The following is a 14466-nucleotide window of genomic DNA, read 5'->3' on the forward strand; positions in this document are numbered from 1 at the left end:
GCTCCAGAGCTGGACACAGGACTCCAGGTGGGGTCTCACCAGAGCAGAGCAGAGGGACAGAATCACCTCCCTCAACCTGCTGGCCACGCTCCTTTTGATGCAGCCCAGGATGCAACTGGCTTTCAGGGCTGCAAGTGCACATTGCCACGCCATGTCCAGGTTTTCATCCACCAGTACCCCAAGTCCTTCTCTGCTGGGCTGCTTTCAATCCCTTCATCCTCCAGCCTGTACGGATACCGGAGGTTGCACCGACTCACATGCAGGACCTTCCACTTGCCCTTGTTGGACCTCATGAGGTACACATGGGCCCACTTTTCAAGCTTGTCTGGTTATCTCCAGATGGCATCCTGTCCCTCAGGTATCAATCCCACCACTCAGCTTGGTGTCATCTACAGACTTGCTGGGGGTGCACTTCATCTCACTATATCATTCATGAAGATATTAAACAGTACTGATGAAAAACTTAGCTGTAATTTAAAGCAACCCCTGGGAAAAAAATGCTAAGGGTGGGGGGTCTACAAAAAACCCCACACAACCAAGCCTTTGGAGAATCAGAGGTAATGACTGCACAGGAATAGACATTGAACAGAAAAGGTCCTGCTGGCTTTATGTATTGCACAACCTGCCTACAAGTCTTGTTTGGCCAACATTTTCCACTGAGCATGGTGTTTCCTACCATATCTTTACATTTACAAGCACAAAGAATCACCAGCGGTGCTGTTACAATGATGAGACCTTTCCACGGGTTCAGACTAAAACTCAGGAGAGGGCTAAGCAGTGCAGAAGCTTCTCATGGGCCTCTGCTGCAGGGATGAGATTCATGCAGTCTTTGGACTAAACCTCCACATATACATGAACCAGAATCATGCTTTAATCCTAAGAAATTAAGAACAAAGGTGTCAAGAGTTCAACTTAGTAAAAATTACATAAAGTGTATGTTGAGAGCTACTTACACTTGCAGAAAAGGAGGGGTTCTTGAGCAGGACTGGTAGAACAAGAAGCTGTCTGAGACTGGAAAAATTTGTGTGCTCTCCTTGAAGGTCTCAGCAGTTGGAACATCAACCCTTAGACATTCACAGTCCTGCTAACCAAAAAGGCAAAGAGTGGGATACTCATTTTTGCACAAAGCTATGAGTGCTTTCAGATCAAATGTCCTGCCATGCACAAAGCATTGCTTACTACACAGTTACAGAGATTCTCAGGATGTTTGTGATTTTACTTAATTTCAGTTACCTGACACTTTTGACATTACTGTTTCAACTCATACACTTTTCAGGAGAAAAACCCATATCTTACATGTAAATTACTGGTTTGGGTTTGCTGGGCAATGTTGGGTAGCGGAGAATGCAGGGGCGCCTTCTGTGAGAGGACATCAGAAGCTCCCCCCATGTCCAATAGAGCCAATTCTGTCTGACTCCAAGACAGACCCACTGCTGGCCAAGGCTGAGCCTATCAGTGATGGTGTAGCACCTTTTCTGTAACATATTTAAGAAGGGAAAACAAACAAATGAGTAACAGCAGTTGGGAGAGGAGTGAGAACATGTGAGAGAAGCAACTCTACAGACACCGAGGCCAGTGCAGAAGGAGGACAGCAGGTGCTCCAGATACCATAGCAGAGATTCCCCTGCAGCCCGTGGTGCAGCCCATGGTGAGGCCGGCTGCCCCCTGCAGCCCGTGGAGGTCCATGCTGGACCAGAAATCCACCTGCAGCCCAGGGAAGACCCCACACCAGAGCAGGTGGATGCCCAAAGGAAGTTGTGACCCCGTGGGAAGCCCGTGCTGGAGCAGGCTCCTGGCAGGACCTATGGCCCCATGGAGAGAGGAGCCCAGGCTGGAGCAGGTTTGCTGGCAGGACTTGTGACCCCGTGGGGACCCAGGCTGGAGCAGTCTGTTCCTAAAGGACTGCACCCCGTGGAAGGGACCCACACTGGAGCAGTTCATGAGGAACCGCGGCCTAAGGGAAGGACCCAGCTTGGAGAAGTCCATGGAGGACTGTCTCCTGTGGGAGGGACCCCATGCTGGAGTAGGGGAAGAGAGTGAGGAGGAAGGAGTGGCAGAGACAATGTGTGATGAAGCAACTCCAACCCTCATTGGCTGTTCTGCTGTACTGATGGGAGGGAGGAGGTAGAGAAGCCAGAAGTGGGGTTGAGTCCCGGAAGAAAGGAGGGGTGAAGGGAAGGCTGTTTAAGATTTGGGTTCATTTTTCTGATTTGTTTGGTAATAAATTGGATCAATTTCCCCAAGGTGAGTCTGGTTTGCCTGTGATGGTGATTGCTGATTGATCCCTCTGCCCTTATCTCAACCTATGAGGCCTTCACTGTATTTTCTCTCCCTGTTCAGTTGAGGAGGGGTAGTGAGAGGGTGGCTGGGTGGACACCTGGCAACCAGCCAAGGTCAACCCACCACAATTATATAGTAGCTTCATTCTTTGTGGCATGTCACTTTCACTGAAATAATTTTAAAAAGGCTTTTCCCTGTTCATTTTGTGGTCCTGATAACAGCTTACTTCTAGTCAGCTTCACAATTTGTATTGTCTGTCACAAGTAACCAGGGAAAGAAAACACTTTTTCAGAATCAGAGAAATGTGACAATAAATCATAAATTGTCTGAAAGCCAGACAGTACAGAAATCACTTTCACTTTTAAAGTTTCCTTCTCAATGTAAAAGGTGGACTTGATGTAGAGATAATGAATTAAAATGAGATAATGGACACAAATGTCTTTGCATACCATTATTTCAGTTCTCTTCTCATAGAATATCATTAAATTTGAACCAGTACTACCTAATCCATCTATCTTGTATAGTAAACACTCAGTGACCTGTTGCTAGATACAAGTCTAAAGGACTATTTATTAATAATGACATCTTTTTTGGAAATATTTGTCTTTACATAGTCTCCAAAGTTTTAAGCTTTGGTTTACCACCCCTCTCATCCCCCTAAAATGAATCCTATTTTATTTGATGTATTTACAATTCAGTGTCTTTAAGGTTCTTGTGAGATACTACATAAATATATTCAGGCAGTATTAATATCTGCTTTGGAAGGCCTGCAGCCTTACAATTAAGTTTCAAATACAGAGTGCTTATCAAGTTAATGACAGAGATTGCTGACTGGTACAACAAAAGGCATGAGACATGAATGGCTCCCATATGTCCCATGGGTGCTAATCCTGAAGCTCAGCAATGACATTTTATAGGGAAATATTAGTAATTCCATACTCCTGATTGGGAAAAAAAAAAAAAAAAAAAAAAGTTGGTATGGCCAATAACTCCTCATCAGTCTTCATTAGTGCCATATTCCAATCCAGACCTGGAGTGGAGCAGATACGCGCTCTTTGGAATTGCTTGCCTGGAGAATGAAATTTCTTCCTCCCTTTGAAAGAATTTAACTTTTGTCCTGGTACGCAGGATGTTCCTTTTGCTAGCCAAATTTTCAAATGTTCACTCAATGAGGAAGGCAGACAGCTACAAGCTTTCTCTTTCTTACTTTGTCAACAAAATGCTGACTTTTTCACATAGAGTTGACAACACATGAAACTTCACAGGAGGCCCATTTCTTTCTTTGCACTACTCTTGAACTAGAACTTAAGTTAAAGAAGTATTTAAGAACTGAACAAAACTGTCAGGTGAAGGCCATTTTTGTTTCCCTTGGACTTTAACATGGCCAAGGCATAAGAGATCCCTGGAAAAGATGATGATTCCTAGACTTTGCACAGGAAGTGGAAGGAACAGAAGCTCAGGAGGAAGTTACAGATTAAGGCTCTTTTAAACATCACATAATGCCATCAAAGGAAAAGCTGTATCTTACTATGGACCAGGCAATCTAGAGCATGAGACTGCTACGTTTGACGGCTGGCTGACACTGAGCAACATGTTTGGTCCTCCAGTTGCAGCACTGAAATCTCCTGTGGATTACAAACAGCATAAACTCAGAGAAGTTGTGGAATTGCAGAAGTTGTGTTCTCCCCTGTCACATACCCCAAAGTACTCATCAGTGATGACCTCAGGCCTCTTTCATTAGCTTGAAGTTCAATTAAATGTTTGCCTTCCAGTCTCGAGATTCCCTCTTATTTCTAGAATGCCATGACTACGTCAGAATCCAAGCTTTCTTTTAAAAATGAAGTATTTTTAGCTTTTGTTTTGAAGCTGGAGCTTGGAAATATAATTTGTGTGTCCTTTGCAGGTTCAAAATGCAGGAGGTAAATCAAAAGGACCAGGCTTGTGCTAGTGTGTCTTGAAGGAGAGGGATGAACTCAGGAGTTTTTGTGGTCCAACATATGTTTTTAATATACCAGACTGGGCTGGACTTGAGTTCACTAGTTCTTCCTTGTTGAAAAGACTCATAAACATCCTCAGGGAAACAGATCTCTTATAAACCTTTACAGAATGCATTTCATTTGGAACTAAATTCCAGACACACTATCTACATACAGCTCCACAGGGATTTTTTTTTTTTTTAACTATCTTATTGATAATATCATTTCTACTTCACAATGCAGTATTGTCTTCCTATCATTCTGCCAGTATTGTCTCACAAACAGTACAATCATTAACTACTACTTAAAGGGTAGCGGACAGCTAACAGGAAACAGACCCTTTTATCTTTGAGTCAACTTCAACCAGTACTCCAGTAGTTCAAAAGAATGATGGATTTGTGTTTATAAAGTGCATTAACAACAAAGTGCAGAGGAATTGCCTGATGCCACTGTGGGGAAGCAGACTGGAGACAAGCAATCTTCTCAGTCCAATTCTACACAAACCAATGTCTGTTTTGTAACAATCAGTCTTATTTGATATTGCCAGCAGAAAGGTCAAGCCCAGGAAGATTAAACACACCTTTTTGGGATCTACCTGTTCTGGTCCTTGCATCATTACCATTATAATTGATTATCATAAAGACAGTCAATACCATTGACAGACTCTTTCAAGAAAACGTGTAAAATAACAATGAAGTCAGAAAAAACCCCAGTAAACTGGAAGCACCTATTTGAAACATAAGTATAAAGTCATCTAAAGAGGGTAATATTACTTGCCAATTTTTGCACTGACATAAATTCCTACCTTCCTTGAGCAGACAAACCCAGAGCCTTTCCATTTAATCGAAGATTGTGTCAAGTCATTTGCCTTTAACAAAGATTCTTGAGCCTAGCATGTTAAATGTATTAATGTCTGGTAATTCAGATGTATGTCAGCAGAGGGCACAAAGACAGTTAGAAAGCTTTCAGTTGTAATCTAATCTAAAAATACTTTTAAATAATCCATTGTTTTAGCATACTTTTGTTTCACTATCAACATTGACCTTTTGTTACTGCTTGAAATTGCTGCTTCTAGGGATAAGAAAATGAATTTCATGAAATGTAAATGTTAAAAATAAACAAAGAAATATTCTCTAGTACAACTCTCTGCTTATCTTCTTGCAGCTGTTACCTTTTCATAACCTTTGTTATATGGATTTCCACAGGAAAGCACATGGGAAATGACAAAACGAAGGCAGGCGTTGCAGACTTACCCTTCTCAAGAAAGCCCAGTGTGATTTATTACTGAAGTTTTGAATTTCACATTGTGTTACATTAAATACATTTGAAAATTAAGAATCAACACATGTAAATAAAGTTATTCCTGAAGCAGTTAATCTAACCTTATCTGTGCAACTGAAAGCATGATTATAGGTATAATTCAAAGGACTTACACAACTGACTTTAACTGACTGATCCTACTTTGAGAAGAGTATTATAAAAATATAAAAGACCTTAATTATAATAAAATTCTCAGTGCCTCCAGCAAACACTTTTAGGTCTGATTTGGTGGTGGCAGGACTAGACACTTCTGAAGTCATGGCTACTACTTTCAGTAAGATTGGCATATTTTTTGAAGACTGTAATTTCTATCCTTGTAGCTGGTAAAAATGCCAAGAACCTAGAAAATTCAAGTGTGGTCAGACTAAAGGACCATATGATCGATTTTGACTGTCATAACTAGCTATATCAGGATCTGTTCCTGCGCAGTATTGGAAACACTTAGATTCCATTGACACAAAGAGCAAAGGCAGCTCTGCATCTTGCGATACACTAAGCTTTGGAAAGAGCTCATCACAAAGCTTTAGACATTGCATTAGGGTCTGGCCCAGTGATCTCTCAAGTGTGTGTGTGTGGTGGGGGTGAGTACACCCCAGGGTGTGTGCAAGACCATCTACTGGGGTGCAGGAATATGTTTTGTACCATTAATAAACGAAATAAAATATTTTTTAAATAGTGTTTGTTTCGCCTGTATACTTTACTTTTAAAATTTCTATATTTGTATGTGTTTTATAATGTATGTAGTATATTAGTAAAATAGAACATGGTCATTCTTTATAAATAATTAAATATACATCTATTGGCGTGCATTCTCAAAAATATTTTACTGCCAGAGGTGCGTGGTCAAAACTGTTAGGAGACCACTGGCTTAGTTCTAGTACAGGAATGGTGTCAATGAATAAAAGTAGAGGATGTGCCACCATTACACTTAGATTCTTTTATCAGAACAAATGGATTCCCCAGGGACATATAAGAAAACACAGGATATGGAAAAACAAGCAGATTTGTAGGGTGTTTCCCCCATTCTCTCCTTTCCACTTCCTTTTATTTTTCTATTTTCCTTCTTCCCCTATGTTTTTCATTATATTTGGCACGTCTCCATCTATTAACTTCTCCACTCCCATTTGGATTAGTTAATTTTTCTTTCAAAAATATTTTATTTTATAAAGCCAAAAACTTTTAGCTCCTTTTGTTTTTTTCTTCTGATTTTTTTTTAGTTTTTCTCATTTTGCCTAGTTCTGTCACAATCTCCCCATACTCCTGGCATCTCCCCATTATCTATTTCATCCTACATTTTTTGCCCTGCTCTACCTAACCACAAGCCCCTGTTATCTGATTTGCAGACTCATCTTTGGCTCTTCCCATTCCGCGTTTCCTCCCCCTTCCTCTCCCCGCCAACCTTAACCTTTTTCTTTTCCCCAGTGGGACTCCATATTTTCCACATCCTCTCTTTCTTGTTATTTTCTTTTCCCATAAAAAGATGGAAGAGAAATACTTGGGAGTATAGACATGCCTTTGTGGTGTTCTGTTTCCTCCAGCCTTCCGGCTGTCCTTTCCTTGGCAGCAAACCTCCCCTTGTGTGAGCAGGAGCAGTTCACCGCTTGCTGCAGCAAGCCCCCTCCTGTCTGAGGTCCTCTGTGTTACCGAAATGCAGCCACTGGAGCCTCATCCACATCTGGCAGCGGGTCGGAAGATTTCTGGGAGGATGTGCCGGCTTGTGAAGCACCAAGAGCAGGGTAGGGACAGCGAGACAGAGCGCAGGGGTGAAAAAAGGGAGCGGGGGATAAGAATCCACAGCAACAAACAGGCCCATGTGCATTGGAGTGCTGAAGCCAAAGAGCAAGACATTCTGAACTCAAGGAAAGACTTCCTCCATTCGCACCTGGCAATTACATTCCAGAAGACATTAATTCAAGTATTGTTACAGCAGCTATTGTTACAATAAGAAGTCTGTCAACATGCGACTTAGTGGTCAAAAGTCTTTGCAGACTGAGATTATTTGTTTAGTTGTTTGCCTGCTGATGCAATTTTCCAAAAGTCATTAACCTAAGTGTTTCAGCATATACAATGGCATAAATCATCAGTGAAGTCTAAGCTAAAAATAATGTAGATACTAAGGCACTCAGTATTTTTTTTTCTTAGAAAAAATCTGAGAGTTAAAAGAAAGGGTCACTACAGGAATTATGAATGTATACACACACCTTTGACCAAAAATATTGCAAAGTATTATGGTACATATCAGATAACTTTACTAACAAGTTATAGATGACTATTTAAATTAGTCCTCAAAATATGTACTGATACCTGGTTTTACTGCTTTAACTGTGTAAAAAAAAAACCTATATACATTTTGGGTCTTCTCTCTCTAACAGATAATTTGGAAGCATGTGCAAATATTTTCGGTAATGCAGTTTCTTTGTGCACTCTAATTACTCACCTCACCTCACTACACCTCACACAGTGAGGCGGACCGCAAACTGGCTGAAGGAGAGAAGCCAGAGAGTCATGATCAATGGGGCAGAGTCTGGTTGGAGGCCTGTATCTAGTGGAGTCCCTCAAGAGTCAGTACTGGGACCAGTACTGTTCAATATATTCATCAATGACTTGGATGAGGGAATTGAGTGTACTATCAGCAAGTTTGCTGATGACACCAAGCTGGGAGGAGTGGCTGACATGCCAGAGGGCTGTGCTGCCATCCAGCGAGATCTGGACAGGCTGGAGAGCTGGGCAGGGAAAAATTTAATGAAATATAACAAGGGAAAATGTAGAGTCTTGCATCTGGGCAGGAACAACCCCAGGTTCCAGTATAGGTTGGGGAATGACCTGTTAGAGAGCAGTGTAGGGGAAAGGGACCTGGGGGTCCTGGTGGACAGCAGGATGACCATGAGCCAGCACTGTGCCCTTGTGGCCAAGAAGGCCAATGGCATCCTGGGGTGTATTAGAAGGGGGGTGGTTAGTAGGTCGAGAGAGGTTCTCCTTCCCCTCTACTCTGCCCTGGTGAGGCCACGTCTGGAATATTGTGTCCAGTTCTGGGCCTCTCAGTTCAAGAAGGACAGGGAACTGCTGGAGAGAGTCCAGCGCAGGGCCACAAAGATGGTGAAGGGAGTGGAGCATCTCCCTTATGAGGAAAGGCTGAGGGAGCTGGGTCTCTTTAGCTTGGAGAAGAGGAGACTGAGGGGTGACCTCATCAATGTTTATAAATATATAAAGGGTGGGTGTCACGAGGATGGAGCCAGGCTCTTCTCGGTGACAACCAACAGTAAGACAAGGGGTAATGGGTTCAAGCTGGAACACAAGAGGTTCCACTTAAATTTGAGAAGAAACTTCTTCTCAGTGAGGGTGACGGAACACTGGAACAGGCTGCCCAGGGGGGTTGTGGAGTCTCCTTCTCTGGAGACATTCAAACCTGCCTGGACGCCTTCCTGTGTAACCTCATCTGGGTGTTCCTGCTCCGGCAGGGGGATTGGACTAGATGATCTTTCGAGGTCCCTTCCAATCCCTAACATTCTGTGATTCTGTGATTCTGTGATACTGCTTATCAAACAGGATATAGCAGAGGACAACTAAAATGATTAAGGTGAGGGCAAACTTGCTTTACAAAGAAAAACAGAATGAAATCTGCTAGGCATAAGATGATGGTAGAACTGTTCCCCAAATCCTGCAAACACAAAATGGAAGACACTCATTTTGGAGTGAAATTTTTAGGAGAAGGATTTAAAACAGAGAAAAGAAAGTACTTCTGTTAGAGAGAGTAATTACATTCTTGGATTTGTAGCCATGTAACAACAGTTCAAGAAGGGGATAAACAAATTCACATACAAAAGATAAAGAGATTTTAAAGGGCATAGGTTTGGATGTACCCTTTAACATTTCTAGTTCTGTAATTTAGGATGCCAGTGGAGTATGAGATGTGACAACTGAACATACCCAGGTCTTCAAGCTCTTCCTAAACAGCATCTCTGACTATCACTGTTGCAAACAGATTACTGGGACAGATGGACAACTTATCTGACATACTAGGGCACTTTCAAAAATAATTTACTGCAAGGAAAGCATTTACTGTGCATTGGTTGCTAATCTGTTTGCATGTTCTGACCCATGTGTTAAGTGTGATACAATTAGAGAAGCATAAGTAATCCTGCATTTATTGTGGGTAAGATCACAGGGTTATTGCAGGAAAACTGACATATAAGAAATTCATACGTTTGCTTAAGTAAAAGCTTTATTGCACACCCATATCCTGTTGCTGTGCATGCAGTCTACGGAGTCCAGAAAACTGCAATAATGTAAAATTTAGATATGGAAATGGATGTCTGTATGTTTCATGGAAGCTTAATGGAGTGGATCAGCTCCCATCATTACAACCAAATTGCTTCTTTAATTACTTCTATGTAACAGGAAAAAACCCACCATGAACCATAAAAGAGAAGCACAGAAAAGCACTGCAGCCAGTTAAATCATTCACTATGAATAAGATACAAACCCTTGGCTATCATAAATGATCACACTATTTGCTCCAGTGAAACCATACAATTATACAACAGCTATGTATCTAAGTCTTCTGTGTGCTGAACGTGCTATATGGAGATGTGTATATTTAAAAATATTAACCAAATACTTGAATAAACACACACCTATACCTTAGTGATTCCTGCTTACTTATAAAATCCAATTGTTCACCAAAGTCATACAGTGCTAATCACAATTCAGAACAAGTGATAAAGTTTAAATAAAAGAGCAACTAAATTACTATTAAACACATACGTTTTCATGGGTGGCCAAGTCCTCACACACTGTAGGCGGAAAAAGACAACTCATCCCAGATGAGCTGTTGAACACTGACAAAGCAATAAACAGAAACCAGTCATAATACTTAGTTCACACATGAACATTCTTGTTCATATTATTGTTTTTTAGAGCAGCTATTCCCCAAACATCCATGTAAACAAACCTGCTTATGTAAATTTCTGTAGAAAGCAAGGATAAATGTCACAGACCAGAGAGTCATGGGCAAATACAATATGATTTTGTTATTCATGAACAATGCCTTACATAAAATGCATCTCCTTACTGTTACCAAATGAAAATTTAGCATGGCAATAATACATTGTAACAGCACGGTCTGAAATGCTCATGGCTTAGATTTAACATTTTCCTTGTCTGCATTATTCTGGATGTGCCTCCAGGACTGCATTTTCAGATTTGCCACTTTTCCTGGTTTTAACATGTCTTATGATATTTTGTGTCTGTGAAGAGCTTTAGCTACTGGCAAGCAAATCTCAACTTTTCCTTAAAACAAAACCCTCTACTTCGTGAATGCATAGAAACTCATAAAACACAGACAATATATCATCCTAACTTTTAGAATTACTCAAATTCTTTTTGTTTAGGAATCATAAATGATAGAATGACAGGTTAGCTGTTACATATCTGCTACGACTACAGCAGAACAGGAAACACACTTTTTCAAGATGGTACTCTTCATCTATCCTCCTGCTCTGGTTCCAAGCATACAGCATATGGTCTGTGTTACACCACTTGAATGGCCACAAAACCTCTGGCAGGTAGTGGCTTTTATTCAAGCTTGTTGCTAACTATAAATCATGCTACAACACAATTTCGGTAAGTAAACAACGCAACACTTCGCCCTTCTCTGTACAGCATGCTACAAAAGAGCTGGCCAAATACCAAATAAAGAAGTAAACTATATATTTAGCACCACCACATGCCATCTTGGGTAGCAGAAACATCTGAAAACCACAATGTCTCTTGTTAGCACTTCAGTTTTATGACCCAAATCTTTTGTGAACATGCTTGTAATGAATTAAAACATTGCCATTAACATAACAAAATAGCGCCATCCTGGGAGACCGTTTCAAACCAGTGACCAGCACAGTTCTGTTCCTGTAGTGTGCAGCATCTACCAAATAGACCTACAAAACTTCATTTTAGCCAAGATTTGGGGCAAAATCACAACACATCATATGTGCCTCCAAATCAGTAATGCACTTAACAAAGCTGCTTGTGATTTCAAGTCCACACGCTCCTTGCTCTCCTTAGGATGGCTTACAACCCTTTTACGTATACAATGTACTTAAGACTGTATGATCTTCTTAAGCAGATGACTTGCCCAAATGAAGGACCTTTGCAATGCTTAAGATGCTTGAGAACATCCTGCAGCACCATTATAGTTCTTCAAGGTACTAGACGGGTTACTGATCAAACAATCAAACTTAAAATGTTGCTCTAGCTTAAGGCTCATTTGAAACTTTGGTATAATTCTGTTTCAGAACAATATAGTAAATCTACTATTTATTTGACTCTAGAAGAAAACTTCAGGCAAAAAAGTTTGTGGTGTTGTGGTTTTGGAAAAAAAATGTCCCAGTGTGAAAGCATGATTCCATTCGTGTGGGTATACCCTATGTTTGAAAATGAAACATTAAAATTACAACCATTTGTAAGATGCCTCATTCACTAATCACGAAATCTCTTCTAGGCAACAAAACCCTTTTAAGGTTTTCTAATTATTTTCAAATATTTAGACTAATATACTTTACTAATATCTCTAGGGAAAAGTTGATACTGAGATACTTTTTTTTTTAAGGATGACCCCTTCCTCCCTGGCAGAGTAATTTTTTTTCCCTCTTTACACTGTGCTCTTTCTTAAAGCATCTTCCTTGCAATTTTACCAGAAATATGCTAGAATTTTACTTCCTTTCACAGAAAGAGCAAGAGATCTTACCTGAGAAATAAAAAAAATATTTTTTTTTAAAGGAAGAAGGTATAGTGTGGAATTTATTATTATCACCACACAATGGAATTTCTCCACAGGGAAACCATTTTTTTCTATGGCTGTTTTACAATTAATATTCTCTCAATGCAAATTGGTTAAGAAGTTCCACATGTTAAGAGTTCTAAGGCTATTTCATGCTGACATTTCAATCTGGTGCTACTTAAGAGTCAATGAGTTTTCACACTAACTTGTAACAATTAAAGAGAGTCAGATGTTACCTGAACTGTTTAAGTAAGAGTGGAGCAAGCCAGATGCACAGTTAGCAGCTCATGTAAAATGTTTTTTTCCCCAATGACAATATAACTAACTTTCAGTTTTTGGTTTATAAACACTTTTCAAGTGAAGTAGAACTAGCTTTATTAACTAATCTTATTAAAATAACTCAAAACAACTCTATCTTCAGTCTGCCGCTTGCCAAGCGCATAGGATAATAGTTGTGACTGCAACATTCCCACCTTCGAGAATGCTTAAGACATCTTTCAAGCATTTCTTCTCTTTTCAGAATAGCACGCCTATACTTTACATTTAGCTTTTCAATCTTCCTTTTGTAGTAGCATAGCAATGTGATCTCTGATGACATCGTCAGTTGTATAAATTTTGCTACTGGAGCCAGTCTCAGCTACAGCACATCTGTGATGGTCTGAGATTAAAACAGTTTTTTTCCATAGCAGTCTTTTTGTTGCTTCCTGTTGCTGAAAAATAAGCCATCAAATGTACAGAGCATTAAATGAAGATAATTCCTGTAACTCAACAGTCTCCACTGAGCTGGTGTATGGTGATGGAACGCCAGTATTTGTAGTGCCAGTCATCTAAAGGATTAGCATGGCATGTTTCACAACAACACAGAAAGGCTGAGGTTGAAAGGGACCCCTTGAGATCATCTAGTGCAACTCTTGTGCTCAGAGCAGAGTCACTACCAGAGCAGACTACCCAGGGTTGTGCTCAGCTGGGTTCTGAATATCTGTAAAAATGGGACCTTCACAGTCAGTTCCAGTGTTTGACCACCTTCAGAAAAAAAAAAAAAGTTTTCTGGTATTCAGATGGGATTTCTTGTTTTTCAGTGTGTTTCCTTTGCCTCTTGTCCGCTCAGCAGGCAGTACTGAGGAAAGTCTAGTTCTCTCCACTTCCTCCCTCCATCAGATATTCACACACGGTTAAGATCATCCCAAACCCTTTCTTCTCCAGGCTGAACAGCTCCAGCTTTCTCAGCCTCCCTTCCTATGACAGATGCTCCAGTCCTTCAGTCATAGCTATGGCCCCACACTGAACTTGGTCGAGTCCATCCATACCTTCCTTAACACTGGAGAGCCCAGAAATGGACCCAGCACTCCAGATGTGTGTCTGCTTACAGTTCTGAGTGGAGGAGGAGGATCACGTCCCTCGACCTGCTGGCAAGTCTCTGCCTAATACAGCTCAAGATGTTCTTGGTGATCTTTGCTGTAAGGGTACATTGCTGGCTTGTGGTCAGCCTGTTGTCTGCCAGGGTCACCAACTCTTTTTCTGCAAAGCTGCTTTCAAGCTATAAGCCCCCTACTTACACAGGATGCTCTTTCCTCTAGTTCTCAAACATTATTTCCTTAGTTTTGTCTTCAATATATTAACAATGCCCAAAGTATAGTGAGAAAAATTCCTATCTGTAGGACCTGGAATATTCCATAGTGAGAGGCACCAGGTACTAGCCCTGTTGCACAATGTCATCCAATTAAAATGGCCCAAAAGTAAACATGCCTTTTTTTTTCCCCACTAAAAAAGCTTGAAAAAGAAAGCAAGTTTGAAATCAGTCAGACTAGCTAACTGAACATTCATTACAATTCTTTGCTGCCACCACCAGACAATAAAGACATAAGAAGTTTTGGTGTGTGTGGATTTTTTTTTTTAATGGGTAGCTGGGAATGTGAGACAGCAAAAGAGGTCCTAAAAGACCCTACCTTTAGAAGGTAATCTCATGTAACAAAGTGTTTTTAAAGTTGATTTACCAAGATTTCCAGAACTGAAAGACAGTTAACTGTCAAATATTTGCATCTCAAAGAAAAAAAAAAAAACACACAACAAAACCAGAATGAGACCAGTGGTTCACAAAATGCTCTTTTCTTTTTC

Source organism: Caloenas nicobarica, chromosome Z (genome assembly GCF_036013445.1).
Source record: "Caloenas nicobarica isolate bCalNic1 chromosome Z, bCalNic1.hap1, whole genome shotgun sequence".
NCBI lineage: Eukaryota > Metazoa > Chordata > Aves > Columbiformes > Columbidae > Caloenas > Caloenas nicobarica.